The sequence below is a fragment of the Topomyia yanbarensis genome, chromosome 3 (assembly GCF_030247195.1).
Source record: "Topomyia yanbarensis strain Yona2022 chromosome 3, ASM3024719v1, whole genome shotgun sequence".
In the NCBI taxonomy this organism is placed as follows: Eukaryota; Metazoa; Arthropoda; class Insecta; order Diptera; family Culicidae; genus Topomyia; species Topomyia yanbarensis.
This window is the reverse complement of record NC_080672.1, coordinates 16,774,329-16,789,721: the sequence shown is the minus strand read 5'-3', so window position 1 is coordinate 16,789,721 and position 15,393 is coordinate 16,774,329. Positions and strand designations below refer to the sequence as shown.

Here is a 15,393-nt window from a genome sequence, read left to right as displayed (position 1 = left end):
AGTACAATCGCTGGTAAACTGGTAGAGACTGACACGCGAACGTATGTTAACACATTTGTACACGGTGCTTATTGTAGTTGTTCAGTAGGGTCTCATTGTTCTCTGTCAATGTGTTAACCCCTCGAAGCGACGAACGTTTTATATTAGAACAGAAAACAGTATGACAATGAGTCAACTTTGTTGTGTCTTGGATACTTTCGTTAAGGTTAAAAGTAAAAAAATGCTCACAGTATGTACCTGTATCAGTGGAACGAAAGAAGAGTTAAATATTTATGCGCAACTTTCTAATTCATATGGTCGGTGTTAAGTCAGACCGGACTAAGTGACAAAATATTGATTTCGAGAAAAACGAGTTTAAAGTTTGAATCGCAGCATCCTTTACATTATGATTGGAAATTATTTTTTGCCGTAATTCTTGTTTATTGTTACATATTTCAAATCTGGCAAGAGTCGAGTGTAGCTGACGAAATTCTGTATCCATTGCTATAATTATCTCATTTTTTGATGTTTTGCGACTTAGTCCAGTCTGACTGAACACCGACCATATAGTAAAAATATGAATCGATTAAGGGTACACGCGTAATAGTGCAGAATTGGTTTTGAAATTTTCAGAATTTTTGTGATATTCCGTTTTGAATAATACGGGTTTTTCTGCTCCACAAAACTAAACTAACGTCCTGCCAATTTACAGCCGGCACGCTTTCAACCGAAAGTATCTCAGAATCGTTATTAGAAGATAATTTTAAGTATTTTTTTTTTTAATTCGTTTATTTGACACGGCTCATAGCGGTAGCTTAACGGAGCCGTGGATCTTTTATACGTTTACAATACATGTAAAAATAAAAAATACGAACAAGAATTAATTAATTGGATCTCGTGCGCGCAACTTTTTATTGCGAGCGGAGACCTTCTTTCGCGAGGTCTGTTGACAAACAGCGTCAGGGGGGTCATTTAATTCTCTCTTGTTTTTCACGTCCCGGTCGAAGCTGGCTTGGTGTCCGGGATCAGATGTTCTCCCTTGCTTCTTGCACTTATTGTTGATCAGTGTAAATCCGTCGTCATTGTTACTGCATTCGTTGCTGATGTTGCTTACAGTTGCTTTTGGGGTGCTGGATGATTCTTTTGCGGTTGTCATTATGCTCTGAACAGCTGCCACAAATTTGGCCACAAACGGTTCAGGTATTGGTATTGAAAATTCTGTTTTAGGTTGGTTTGCCGTAGATGAGTTGGTAATCGGTTGAGATGCATTTTCCTCTGTATCTTCCGCGCAAGGTTGTCCATGATGAGCTGTCTGATTACAATACTTGCACGTAGGAGTTTGCCCCTCATGGGTGCATAGCGTAGTTTGCATAATTGTAGTTCCGTGAGTTTTGAGTTTTATTGTCAAGTAGGAGGGTACAGGCCTTTCAACCCACATCCTCACTACAAAAACGCCGTTAGGAGTACCCGGGAAGAAGTTTCTCCAAGTATCAGGTGTAACGGATTCTACTTCTCCGTATTGTGACATGCATTTTGCAATTGGCTCAGGAGGGGTACGAGGTGATAGGTCATATAACCTTACATCTATATAATCATTCTCAATGTATACGGGAATCTTAATTCCAACGTTGTCACTTTCAACCACGTGTTTTAAATTGTTCTTCAAAACGAAACGCTCGGCTTGTGCTAACGTGTTGAATGATATTAACACTACATTGCGAAGATGATGGTACTGAAGGTACAAGACTTCCGCAAGCCTAAGTTGCATTTTTACCTTCAGAAGGTATTCCACTTCACTAAAACTCGGTCGTTTTAAACAAAATTTAAAGTCAACGACCGCAGCGTTGGGTCGAAGTAGAGCTTTTTCGTCAACTTTACTCATGATGACAAGAATAATCCGATATTTCCTTTGTTCTCGAGACAATGCACACTAGATCGAGAGGCCTGTTGTTCACTTGGCTCGATTGTACGTCTGACTGCGTCAGAAGTAGAAAATAGACTGGCTTTTTTAAGTATTTATTGTAGGTTAAGATACAATTATAGGTTTTGCGATGTTTATTTTGCTGGGGGTTGTTGTCTCGCTGCCAGTTTCTGCGGACACGATCGAACTCTGAACGAAGACGGGGGATGTTGAATTTCAATCGAATCTGGTTCAGCGCTGTGTGATGATTCTGATGACGGCAAGAAGCGTGGTACTCAGCGAGCACCAGATCGGTCACGAGATTCCGTCTTGGAGGCAGGATTGGGTTTTTGGTCGCCTCGTCAACCCATTCGCATGCGTTTATACGCCCTCGCATCCGCAGAATACCGAATTCATCGATGGTACGATTGTACAACGAGCTGGTTCTTGGCAAGGTACGTTTCCACGGACTGGCATTTGAGCTATTGTTACGGATCAACTACATTTCGTCAGGGTACGCCTTCTGTTGAACTATCCGGTAAATTGCGCTTTCCGCCAGTTTCAGCTATTCCTGCGTTAGTGGGCCCAGCTCGGCGGGGGCCTCTTCGATGCGCTTATGAATATTCATGATGAAACGATGGGCATATGCCATCGATCTCAGCAGACGTTTCCATTTGGAGAAGCGCTCGAAATTCACTAACGGCTCGGTAATTGCCGATGGTCAAATCGTAACCAGCATATCACAGCACGGGAGTCTGGCCAGAAAACACGATCTTCACACGATGTGATTTGACGATATAGTCGGCTAGACGAGCTCCAATAACGGCAGCCTGCAGTTCAAGACGAGGGATAGAAACTTCAGAGGGGTTACGCGTGTTTTAGATCCAATCATCGCACATTACACCATCCCATTCTCGCTGGCATCGCAGAAAATATGCAATTCCGCATTGTTGGTTGGCTTGACAGATGTAATAATTCGGTAGCAGCGAGGAATCTTAACTTGGTGGACGTTCGGCCACGCTTCGATCCACGTCAGCCACTTTTCGGCCAACTTCCCGTTGTTTTCACCAACCCAACCACATCCGGAACGCGAGATTTCCTGCATCAGGATCTTCAATAAGATGAGGAAGTTACCGATGAACCCCATAGGATCGTATATTGCCATCAATGCTCTCAGAACTTCTCGTTTTGTTGGCATCCTCGACACTCATCAACATGTCATCAACATAATGCTCATACTTTATGCACTCTACCGCTCGTGGATACTGCTCTTCGAATCTTTCAGCGTTTCGGTTCTTGACGTAGTGCGCACAGCTCGGAGAGCATGCCGCACCGAACGTCATAACTGCTACCGCATACCCTTCGGGTTCATCCTCCAGATTATCGTTGTTCCACAGAATCATCTGGCTTCGTTGGTCTAGCTTCTTCATCTGTACTTGGAAGAACATCCCACTACGGCGATGCGAAACTCGCGAAACTTATACAGAACTGTGACATCAATTGATCGGGTCCCGTTAGGAGGAACAAGTTTAGTGAGACGCCGTTGACCTTTGCAGCCGCGTCGAATACGATTCGTAGCTTCCCCGGTTTGTTCGGGTTGGTTACTGGGAAGCTTTTTTTTATTTCGTTTTTTTGACACGGCTCATAGCCGTAGCTTAAAGGAGCCGTGGATCTTTCATGTGTTTACAATATGTACAAATAAAAATAAATAAAATTATTAATTGTCCGTTGGATCTCGTGCGCGCAACTTTTTATTGCGAGCGGAGACCTTCTTTCGCGGCTCACCTACTGCGTCATGGGGACCATTCAGTTCTCTCCTGTCCTCCACATCAAGGTCATCATCGTTAAAAGTGCCTTGGTGCTCGCGACCAGATGTTCTTTCCTGCTTTTTGCACTTACGGGTGACCAATGTAAATCCGTCGTCATTGTTATTATCTTCTTCACCGATGTTGCCTACAGTGGTTTTTGGGGTGCTGGATGCTGCTTTGTCAGTTGTCAATATGGACTGAACAGCTGCCACAAATTTTGCAACCGTTTGTGGTTCGGGTATTGGTATTGAAAACTCTTTTTTGAGTTGGTTTTCCGTGGATTCTTTGGCAATCGGTAGAGATGCACTCTGTATCTTCCGCGCAAGGTTGTCCGTGGTGTGCAGTCTGATTACAATACTTGCACGTAGGAGTTTGCCCCTCGTGACTGCATGACGTAGTTTGATTAATAATAGCATTTTCGTGGGTTTTGAGTTTTATAGTCAAGTGGGAGGGGATAGGTCTTTCGATCCGCATCCTCACCACAAGAACACCGTTAGGTGTACCCGGGAAGAAATTTCTCAACGTATCAGGTGTAACGGATTCTACTTCTCCGTATTGTGACATGTATTCTGCAACTAGTTCAGGAGGGGTACGTGGTGATAGGTCATGTAGCTTTACATCTATATAGTCCTTTTCTATATACACGGGAAACTTAATTCCAACTTTATCACTATCAGCCACGTGCTTCAATTTATTCTGCAAAACGAAACGTTCGGCTTGGGCTAACGTGTTGAATGATATGAGTACTACATTGCGAAGATGATGATACTGTAGATACATAACATCCTTGAGCCTAAGCTGCATCTTCACTTTCAGCAGGTATTCCACTTCACGAAAACTCAATCTTATGGAACAGAATTTAAAGTCAACGACCGCTGTGTTCGGTCGGAGCAGAGATTTTTCGTCAACTTTACTCATGATCGCAAGAATTATTTAAAAGTTTCCTTTGTTCTCGAGACAATGCACACTAGATCGAGAGGTTGCTAGTTGTTGTTCACTTGGTTCGATTGTACGTCTGACTTGGGCAGAAGTAGAAAGTCGACTGTACTGGGAAGATTGCAAACACCAGTCGTTAGAATGTTTCTCCCCGTTCTCCATTGTCGACAGCCGCCGAATGTAACCCTTCTCCTCGTACTCAAGCATTTTCGATTGCAACGCCGCACCTAATTCGGGTTCTCGTCACATAGGCCGGTCTCGTAGCGATTTCCTACCAGTCGTGTTTCGGTTGACAGAATTTTAATCGCGCGCTCCTCATCTTTTGAGGGTAGCGATTTTTGTGCACCAGACATTCCCAACGACTCAATTGAGTAGTATTCCTTATGTGCCGCATTCAGATCCCTTTCTTCTTCCTTAACACAGGAGCAGATGAGGAATCTGTGATAACTGCTATAGCCGGAGTTCGTCGTACCAGATTCCAGGGCGCATGGTCCGTATATAAGCCATCGATGGCGGATTTTGGACACCACCGGTTCGTTCTCACCACCTTCAACACTTCTCAGGGTGTGACCCAGGCGGCAATTGTTCATCCCTATAAAGATCCAAAAAGAGACATCATCGTAGGATTTTAATGGCAAACCTTTAAGGTAGCTGTATTAAGTTGCCAACTGCGAGACTGAGACCGACTATTTCGGAAGAGAAAGATCCCTAACCATATAAATCTCCGGAAGGTCGAACACTTCGCGAGTGTCATTTACACCGGATATCTTCAACGTCAGTAAAACCGACTCATCTTCTCTCCGCTGGTGGTCACCCGTCCAATTCAAGCACAATGGATAGGGCGTTCCTTTATGATCTAATTATCTCAGTAGGCTGTGCTCCATCAAAGTCGCCGACGACCCATCATCGAGAAAAGCATAAGTTGTAACTTGCTTTCTCTTACCATAGATCGTACCGAAACAAAACTTTTCCCGCCCTCTTCAAATGCGTGTTGCAGCTCTGTGTTGTTGAACTCTCGTTAGGCTGCTGCGCTGGTTCGGGAGCAAACGCTTGTCGTCGTGTAACAATGTGTTGTGTATGAACGAGCAACCGTTCCTTCCGTACGGTGTTACGTGGCAGGCACCGTAATGCCTCCATAGACACTTTCTTCATAACCTTTGCTCTTTCACAACTGTCCAACGGGACCCGACGCCCATGGCGAGAAACTTGCCGCACGTGTCTGGACCGCTGCATTCGTCCAAACAAACGAGACAGACCTTTGATGCAGTAATCGTTCGATCTATGATGTAGTTGTCATTTTTCTTTCCACGTCTCTCTAGCTTCGAGATGGCATCGCTGCTTCAACCAACTTCCCGAGCCAGTCTGCAAATTCCGCAAGAGTGACTCTGTTCAGTCCCTGCCGATGGTACGCCCAGTTCAGTCTAATAGAAGGCGGCAATCTCTCCGTAAGTTCTTGGAGTAGCGCCACGTTGCACATATATTCGACGAGACCTGGAGCTGTGATGGTCGCGCAGATGTTTTGAACTACAACTCCGAAATCGATCAGCGTGCACAGTTTTTCTGCTTTCGGCGATAGCATGTCCCGGATCCTATTCACCAGCGAATGAACGACGACTTCCGGTCTCCCAAACAAGGTTCTCAGCGTCGCTCTAACCCCCGGTAAGTTGGCAGGATGCAACAGACGACAACGTACCGTTTCCATTGCCTTTCCCTTGGGGCTTCGTTGAAGTCGAAGCATGTTTTCTTCGTCGCTATATCCACAAATTCTGGTACCCCCTGTGCATTGTAAATGTCCAAAACAATTGATTTTGAACTGCCAACAACTTCCCTTTAATGGATCTTTATTTCTAAATTTAAAGTTAACCGCATCAACTTAAACTCCAATAAACGGAAATGTAACGCAAAATTTGTCGCGATAACCGATGAATTATCGACGATAACGATGCATACGACGATACAGTTATCGTTAACGATTTTTCCAATGACGATAGATTATCGTTAACGACTAACGCCGATAAATTATCGTAAAAAAATGTATCGTATTAACAACCTTGGTTAGGATCATTCGTAACCGAGCGCCCTTTCAGTTTACACACGCGCGTTGTTTGTTGTAACATTACCTTGAGCTAGGCGATATCGGTGAAGGTGTTTATCCCAGAAAGGGCTGGAGTATAAACATTATAAACGTTAAATTGTGTCAAGTAGTGCAGTTTAGTGCGGTACGAAACAATTTTCTTGCCTGAAAGACGGCTTTGTTTAGACGAGCTATACCAGCTCTCTACTGTGTGAAGGTCACGCGGGTGACGGACAAAAGAAACGAAGGATCAATTCACCTACCAGCTCGTCAGGAACCAACTGGTGAAGTGTTTCGTTTTTTACTTTACCTATCGATTTTTTTTATTATTGTTTTTGATTTTTTATTTTGACTTAAGTTAAATAGTGTGGTCGAGCGTGTTGCTCCCGCAACAAAATGGAACAAACAGAAGGATCACCCTCCGAAGACGAATATTATGGGGAAGAGGAACGTGTATCTGATTCGGAAACCGATGATGTTATGGGCGATCCACTTCCCCCACTTTCCCCCAATATCTCACAGCCCCCCCCCCCCCCCCCCGAGTCAAGGTTTACCAGGATGGATCCGCTGGTCCTTGGATGGTATACTTTCGGCCCAAAAATAAACCGTTAAACAGCATAACTGTTGCACGGGAGCTGACAAAACGTTACTCGGCCGTAACCGAGATTAAAAAGGTTCAGTCAGATAAACTGCGCGTAGTCGTTGGTGACTTGAAACAGGCCAATGGTATCGTTAGCAATAGCCTCTTTACGCTGGAGTATCGCGTCTACATTCCTTCTCGTGATGTGGAGATCGACGGTGTGGTAAGTGATGCGGGTCTAACTGTCGATGATCTGATGAATGATGGGGTTGGCCGCTTTAAGGGGCCCTAACCTTCAATCAGTTAAGATTTTGGAGTGCAAGCAATTGCACTCAAAGTCCATCGAAGATGGGAATTACTATCCATCAGATTGGTTTCGCGTAACCTTCGCCGGATCTGCACCTCCGAGCTACGTTGAAGTGGGAGGAGCTCGTTTACCTGTGCGTCTGTTCGTACCGCGGGTGATGAATTGTTCCATTTGCAAGCAGCTAGGTCACACGGCCACCTACTGTAGCAATAAATAACGGTGCGGCAAATGTGGGGAACGCCATGCGGATGATACTTGCAGTAGGGCCGCTGAGAAGTGTGTTTACTGTGGGGAGAATCCGCGAGAACTTTTGACATGCCCAACGTACAAACTTCGCGCGGATAAACTGAAGCGATCCGCCAAAGATCACTCCAGACGCTCTTACGCAGAAATGCTTAAAAGAGTTGTTCCACTTATCTCCGAAAACCCATTCGTTCTCCGGCCAACTGACGATAACGCCTCTAACGACCCTTGCGAGGGGCATTCTTTGACTCTGCTTGGAAACTCTAGAAAAAGACCTAATCAAAACTCACATGGACTTCCTCGTAAGGATCCTAGGTTGTCACAAACAAGGGTACAAAATAAAAATAATTCATCAACTGGAAGTGCTGCCACAAATCCGAAGATAATACCTCCTGGTTTTGGGAAATTGAGATACAACCAGGAGTTCTCGGCGCTCCCCGGGGCACCAAAAATCCCAACTGCTCCCATTTTACAGTCAGAAACTCAACCTAAAAACGGGATTCCTTAAATTCTCTGACATTGTGGACTGGATATTCACAGCTTTCAACATTACCGAACCTATGAAAAGCTTGCTGGTTGCTATTCTACCAACAGTAAGAACAATTTTAAAACAGTTGCCTGAACAATGGCCCCTCCTTGCAGCGATCGTAGCTTTCGATGGTTAACTTATTAAACGGAATCACGGATCTGATCACTGTTTTACAGTGCTAGATTACAATAATTGTGATGCCTTTTCCCTATGTGAAACTGTGGCTTACTTCTAATATAAACCTCAACTTCCACGATTTTAACATTAACGCTTGGATCGAGAAGACTCATGTGGAGGGGTACTTTTAGGGATCAGAAAGTGTTACTCCTTCAATCGACTCCCTTCGGCGCCAGGCATGGAAGTTGTCGCTTGTCAAACAACAATCAAAGGCAACGATCTTTGCATTGCTTCTATTTACATTCCTCCTAGGGCCATGATGGGATATCGAAGACTCTCTAACGTGATTCCCTCGCCCCACCTGCTTCTTGGAAACTTTAACTCTAACGGTACAGAGTGGGGATGTCTGTACGACGATAATCGATCCTTCACAATTCAAGACCTTTGTGACAACTTCAATATGGCAATTCTGAACACAGGGGAAATGACACGAATTCCTAGACCACCAGCGCAAGCAAGTGCACTGGACATATCTCTAGGCTCGACATCACTACGGTTAGATTGCAAGTGGAAGGTAATATCTGATCCCCACTGTAGTGACCACCTGCCGATTGTAATTGCAATCACCACTCGTTCAAGATCTTCGGAACCAATCAATGTTTCCTATGACCTCACACGAAACATTGATTGGAAGAGCTACGCTGCTGAGATATCCAAAACTATCAATTCAACACAGGTACTTCCCCCCGGAGGAAGAGTGCAAAAACTTTGTCCAAATCGATTCTCGATATCGCGATTCAAACTCAGACGAAACGAGTACCCGACGGGAACACCCAAAAACGCTCTCCCAACCCGTGGCGGGATAAAGAGTGCTCAAACGTGTACGCGGAGAAGGCTTCCGCGTATAAAGCCTTCCGGAACGACGAGTTAGTCGCTAGCTATCGACTGTACGCGATATTAGAAAAGCGAATGAGAAATTTAATGAAAGCCAAGAAACGCAGTTACTGGCGCCGGTTTGTCGACGGGTTAACAAGAGAAACATCGATGAGCACTCTTTGGGGCACGGCCCGACGTATGCGAAACCGAAACAGTGCTAACGAGAGCGAGCGTGGAATATTCAAACCGTTGGATATTCGATTTCGCCAAGAAAGTTTGTCCGGATTCCGCCCCGGCACAGAAAATCTACCGCGCCACGTCGCCTTACAATACCGCGAACGAAACACCGTTTTCGATGGTGGAGTTCTCACTTGCTCTCTTATCATGTAACAATAAAGCTCCAGGGCCAGACAGAATCAAATTCAACTTGTTGAAGAATCTGCCAGACTCTGCCAAGAGACGCTTGTTGAATTTATTTAGTAAGTTTCTTGAGGGTAACATTGTCCCACATGATTGGAGACAAGTGAGTGTCATCGCCATCCAAAAACCAGGAAAACCAGCCTCCGACCACAACTCGTATCGACCGATTGCAATGCTACCCTGTATCCGGAAGTTATTCGAGAAAATGATCTTGTTTCGCCTCGACAATTGGGTCGAAGCAAATGGTTTACTGTCAGATACAAAATTTGGCTTCGCAAAGGCAAAGGGACGAACGATTGCCTTGCGTTGCTCTCAACAGAAATTCAAATGGCATATGCTAACAAAGAGCAGATGGCATCAGTATTCTTGGATATTACGGGGGCTTTTGATTCCGTTTCTATCAACATTATTTATGAGAAGTTGCACCAGCATGGTCTTTCACCAATTTTAAATAACTTTTTGCTAAACCTGTTGTCTGAAAAACAAAGGCTTTTCTTGCATGGTGATTTAACGACATCACGATTTAGCTACATGGGCCTTCTCCAGGGCTCATGTCTAAGCCCTCTTCTCTACAATTTTTACGTGAATGACATTGACGAATGTGTTGTCAATTCCTGCACACTAAGGCAACTTGCAGATGACGATGTGGTCTTTATCACAGATCCCAAGGCCGTGGACTTGCAAGGACCACTGCAAAATACCTTGGACAATTTGTCTGCTTGGGCTCTCCAGCTGGGTATCGAGTTCTCTAAGGAGAAAACTGAGCTAGTCGTATTTTCAAGGAAGCGTGAACCAGCGAAACTACAGCTTCAGTTAATGGATAAAACTATTGCTCAGATTTCAACATTCAAATATCTCGGGGTCTGGTTCGACTCTAAAGGTACCTGGGGATGTTACATTAGGTATCTGAAACAGTAGTCCCAACAAAGGATCATCTTTCTCCGTACAATAACCGTTGCGAGCATACATTTCATCAAACTAGAGAGAATCCAGTATCGCTGTTTGCGTATTGCCTTGGGTTGCATGCACTCGGCTCATACGATGAGTTCAGAAGTGCTGGCGGGCGTCCTTCCACTAAAAAATCGATTTTGGGACCTCTCGTATCTATTGCTCATTCGATGCGATATTTTGAACTCATTGGTGATTGCAAATTTCGAAAGGCTTGTCGAGCTTAATTCTCAGACCCGATTCCTGTCCTTGTACTTCGAATATATGGCACAGAACATCAATTCATCTTCGTATAACGTTAACCGTGCCCATCTCCTAGATACTTCTACTCCAACTGTATTTTTCGACACATCCTTGAAGGAAGAGATTTGTGGAATCCCGGATCACATTCGCCCACAAGTGGTTTCAAATATTTTCTATAATAAATACCATCAAGTCGACTGCGGCAAAATGTTCTACACTGACGGATCAATTCTCGACGGGTCCACAGGCTTCGGTATCTTCAACGAAAATCTTGCTGCCTCATTCAAACTCAATGATCTTGCTTTAATTTACGTTGCAGAATTAGCTGCCATTCAGTATACTCTCGGGATCATTGACACTCTGCCCGCAGACCATTACTTCATCGTTTCGGACAGTCTCAGCTCCATTGAGGCCATCCGTGCGGCGAAGCCTGGAAAGCACTCACCGTATTTCCTGGGGAAAATACGGGAATATCTGAGTGCTTTATTTGAAAATTTTTATCAGATTACCTTGGTTTCGGTCCCGTCACATTGTTCTATTGCGGGCACTTACGAAAGACCAATTTGCTTCAATGAATTTTTCAGTATCTCTCGTCAGAGGACGCTCGAAAGTTGGCAAACGTCATGGAGCAATGGGCATCTGGGACGGTGGCTACATTCCATTATCCCGAAGGTATCAACGAATGCTTGGTTTAAGGGCTTGGATGTGAACCGGGACTTTATACGTACGATGTCAAGGCGTTTACTTTACTCGTTTGACGCGCATCTCCGTCGTATAGGGCTTGCTGACAGTAATCATTGTGTTTGTGAGAACGGCTATCACGACATCGAGCATGTTGTTTGGCTGTGCCAGGTTCCAACTAATAGATTCCCTTCGGGCCCGAGGTAGATCACCCTATGTGCCAGTCCGGGACGTCCTGGCCCTACATTTATCTTATCTACACCTTTTTGAAAACTATTGATGTCCAAGTTTAATACATTTTCCCCTCTCATTCACAGTAGAACCTCGTCAACCTCTCCCTGTATCTACAATATGGCATTGCTTCACGAGTCTACGATGCATACCTTTCTTGATAACCGTCCATGACAGCATCGGAGTGCCAATAATCATCCGAAATATCGACCGTCCCCTCGCCCCTGCGATTACAGGAAACCACTACAATAAAGTGTGCATATCCCCCACAATCATCAACCAGCCAACGAGAATGTCAATTTTACAAAATTTTACAATATCTATCCCACTTCCTACGTTTTTCCTTTACTAACATAAGAGGGGAGCAAGCCGCCCCTAAATACGGCTTTCTCTTCCCCCACTAACACGCGCGATGTACCTTAAAATGAATTATCGGCTTCGTTAAGCTACCGTATTTGGGCCTAAATAAACTAAGTTATATATAAAAAAACCCTGGTTAGGATATCACGTGTTAGGTAGACGGGTCGACACGCTCGGCTTAGTGACCCTTCTGGAATTCGAAACACACATTCATAACTAGTTTAGTTATAGTTTCTGCGCCCTTTACGCGCAAAGATGGTTTTGAACAATTTTCTCCTTAGTGGAGAGAAAACAGTGTTTACCTAAATATGGTGAGAATATGATAGTTTGATGGTCTACAACTTTGTTGACAATTAAAAATCAATATGAAATCATCCGCAAAAGTTGTTTAAGATTTTAACGAAGTTATGTCTTAGATGGTTTTACGCGGTGGTTATAAAATAATAATTTTATTTGCACAAAATAGATTTAGTTGAACTGTGCAATCAGAGAAATTTGAGTGCTTGAAAGGTCTGCGAAAGAGTAGCAAGCATATTCCCGAACGATTACAAAGCACAGGTCACGTCCATTCTCGAGTCATTGTTGTTTTGGTGAAAAGTAGTTCTGCTCTAGCTGTTCAGAACAGAATTCGTGTAGATGAAAAATAGATTGGGCGGAGTCCAGTAATACATTACTTGTAGACACCACGTCAAACCAGCTAGGTCACCTAGAAAACTAATATTATTCTGGATTAATATCGAGGTATTTGGAAGAAATAGAGGAATTGATTCCCATCAATTAGGCTCAAATAACTCGAATTTTTATATCATGGCGCACAGTGATAAGCACGCCACCACCCAATGGCTGTTGAGGTCATTGCAATCACAGCTGAAACATCAATTGCTGAACCAGCTATCTGTCAAGATAGAGTACTGTTATCTAGTCATCTTTCAATAAAGACGAAAACTCCAAGCAGTTGCATTTTGATAGCACAAAAAAATGGAAGAAATTTGAGCGAAACACGACATTCAAGAAACCTATCGAATATTACAATTTGACCGAGGAAAACGAAACAAATAGACCCATATTTGCTGCCTATACGACAAAATTATGCAACCTTAAAATTTGATTATTAGGATAAGAATAATTTATTCTGACTTAAAATGAAATAATTTTTAAGTTTATCACGTGATTTTTTTTTATATAAACGGCTAAAACGGTTTTTGTTTCAGATGTCAGAATGCTGAAAACTTGCTGCAGGCGTGATCAAACACTGCACCTTGAGCCGTAGTTTAACCATCGACGGGTATAATACCAAGACCTAAAAGCTTTGCATGAGAGCACCCCTGTAATTAGATGCAAATATTAATTACAATAATCATTTCAGTAGCCTAAACGAGACCGTCGCTAATCTTGCTGTAAACAAGCCACGGACACGGACCCACTATCTCGGACGGTTCAAGCGTTCGATGAACGAACGAAAACTTACTTTCATTATTTATAAGTGGTCGCCCGGTCGATGGCAAAGTGTAATTTACACTTCTTCGCTTTCGGCTTGGTTGAGTTCGCTTGCTCGGCTTCAATTGAATTGTGATGAGCAGTGGAATCAATTTAGCCATACTCAGCTTAGCTTAGCTCAGCACCGCCGGCAGGCGCATCGACAACAAACCAAGAGGTTCCAAAGAAAACAAAATAAATAAAATAGAAAAACAACACGACGCACTCCAGCAGCACATAGGGGGGCACGGTAGCTCTTTTCGGTTTGCAGCCAAAGTCAAGCCGGTTCGAAATGTTGCTGGTTTGCTGTATTGCGATCATTCTGTTTTATTGTGTTTATTGCGAGCTGCAGGAAATGTGCGAAGAAATCGACCTCTAATGGTGTAAGGTTCATTTTTTTCATGTGTTTTTCGAATCATGGCTTCTTTATATGCTTTGATTCGCTTTTGCTATGAAGCAAGAATTGCTGGCTGGACATAACAATGTTGCACAAGAGCAATTTACGGTTTGCAGATGGTCCAAATAACAGACGTTGGCAGCGTGATAAGAACGTTATAAATGCTACTGAGTTGAGATTTTTTAGAGCGTGATCGGTTCTCCTTTAATTGGCAACAAGCACGAGTTAAATTTTTATGTCTATACATACTTACGAGTTCTCGGACAAAATCAATATTGAAAGGCTGAATCCAGAAGGAATGAGCACTACAATGGAGACGTATAATGTATTTTCTCGAAGGTCTCATGGTATTTTTGTTATTGACATTGCACTACACCGAAAACGCTATCAGATTCTATGTTGGTTTGTTGTCACTTTCATGGCCAACCGTGGTGAGGCGATGGGCGACCAGCCAAGCTGTCAAAATTGCACACTACCACTTTCGTGTCAGCCTGAATCTGCCCTAATTTGTACATAAACGCGGTAGCAGAATGTAAACACAGCTTCACCACTATGATGCTCCCGTGTATGCATACATACAGGTGGGAAAACTCGTGGATGTGTAGGTTATGCTGCCTGACAGCCAGCACAGTTCATGTTGCACACAATCGAACCCAGTAAGGAGTGGAAGAACGAACGATTGATCAGGGAAAATTTCTTCTCACACCTACCGATTTCTGTTTTCCTACGATTGAAGCACCACATTTTCATTCCTAACAATTTTCTACCTCCAGCTGTTCCAAGCGTAAAACTAGGCAATATTTTGGCGTCCGATGGTGTATTTTTAATCCTTGATTCATAGAATAGGAAATATTTTCACTGCACTGTTCAACAAAAGCACTTCGCCGTGGGGTCTCGTTCGGTACAAACAAGTTGAAAAACTGGTCAGTCGATGCGAACCACTGCTGCCTAGCTGGTCCGCTTCGACTCTGTGTTCGTAGATGCGCGATGTTTTTCCACAGTGACAGACAGAATCATCGCACGCACACAGGTGGAGTTTGCGACCTGACGATCAAAGTAGACTCGGCAGCAGCGTAGCATAAAAACTTGTAAGCATCTCATATGCAATGAGTCAGTGATCTGGATAGTGAGAATACGTGGTGGTCAAAACATAGGGTTGGTTAGAAGCTGGAAAAGGACTAATTGTTACCAAAACCCGAAGTCAAAGAAATTATTAAAATTAAAATTTCGAACAAGCCTAATAATGATACCTAGTTTTATAATGGTAATTAGTAAGAGATATTTGTTT

At 43.6% G+C, this 15,393-nt stretch overlaps 1 protein-coding gene across 2 annotated transcripts in view; it reads right to left on the bottom strand.

The window, feature by feature from the left end:
* LOC131691286 (microtubule-associated serine/threonine-protein kinase 3) overlaps nt 1-15,073 on the bottom strand; it is a 49,060-nt gene extending 33,987 nt beyond the window's left edge. Inside the window, exon 1 of one of the 2 annotated variants that reach the window (XM_058977572.1) lies at nt 14,816-15,073. The gene's annotated coding sequence lies outside the window, so the exon portion shown is untranslated. Of the gene's footprint in view, nt 1-14,358; nt 14,763-14,815 lie in introns of those variants that run through there. The other variant, XM_058977570.1, reaches the window with a different exon arrangement.
* Nucleotides 15,074-15,393: the final 320 nt, after the last annotated feature.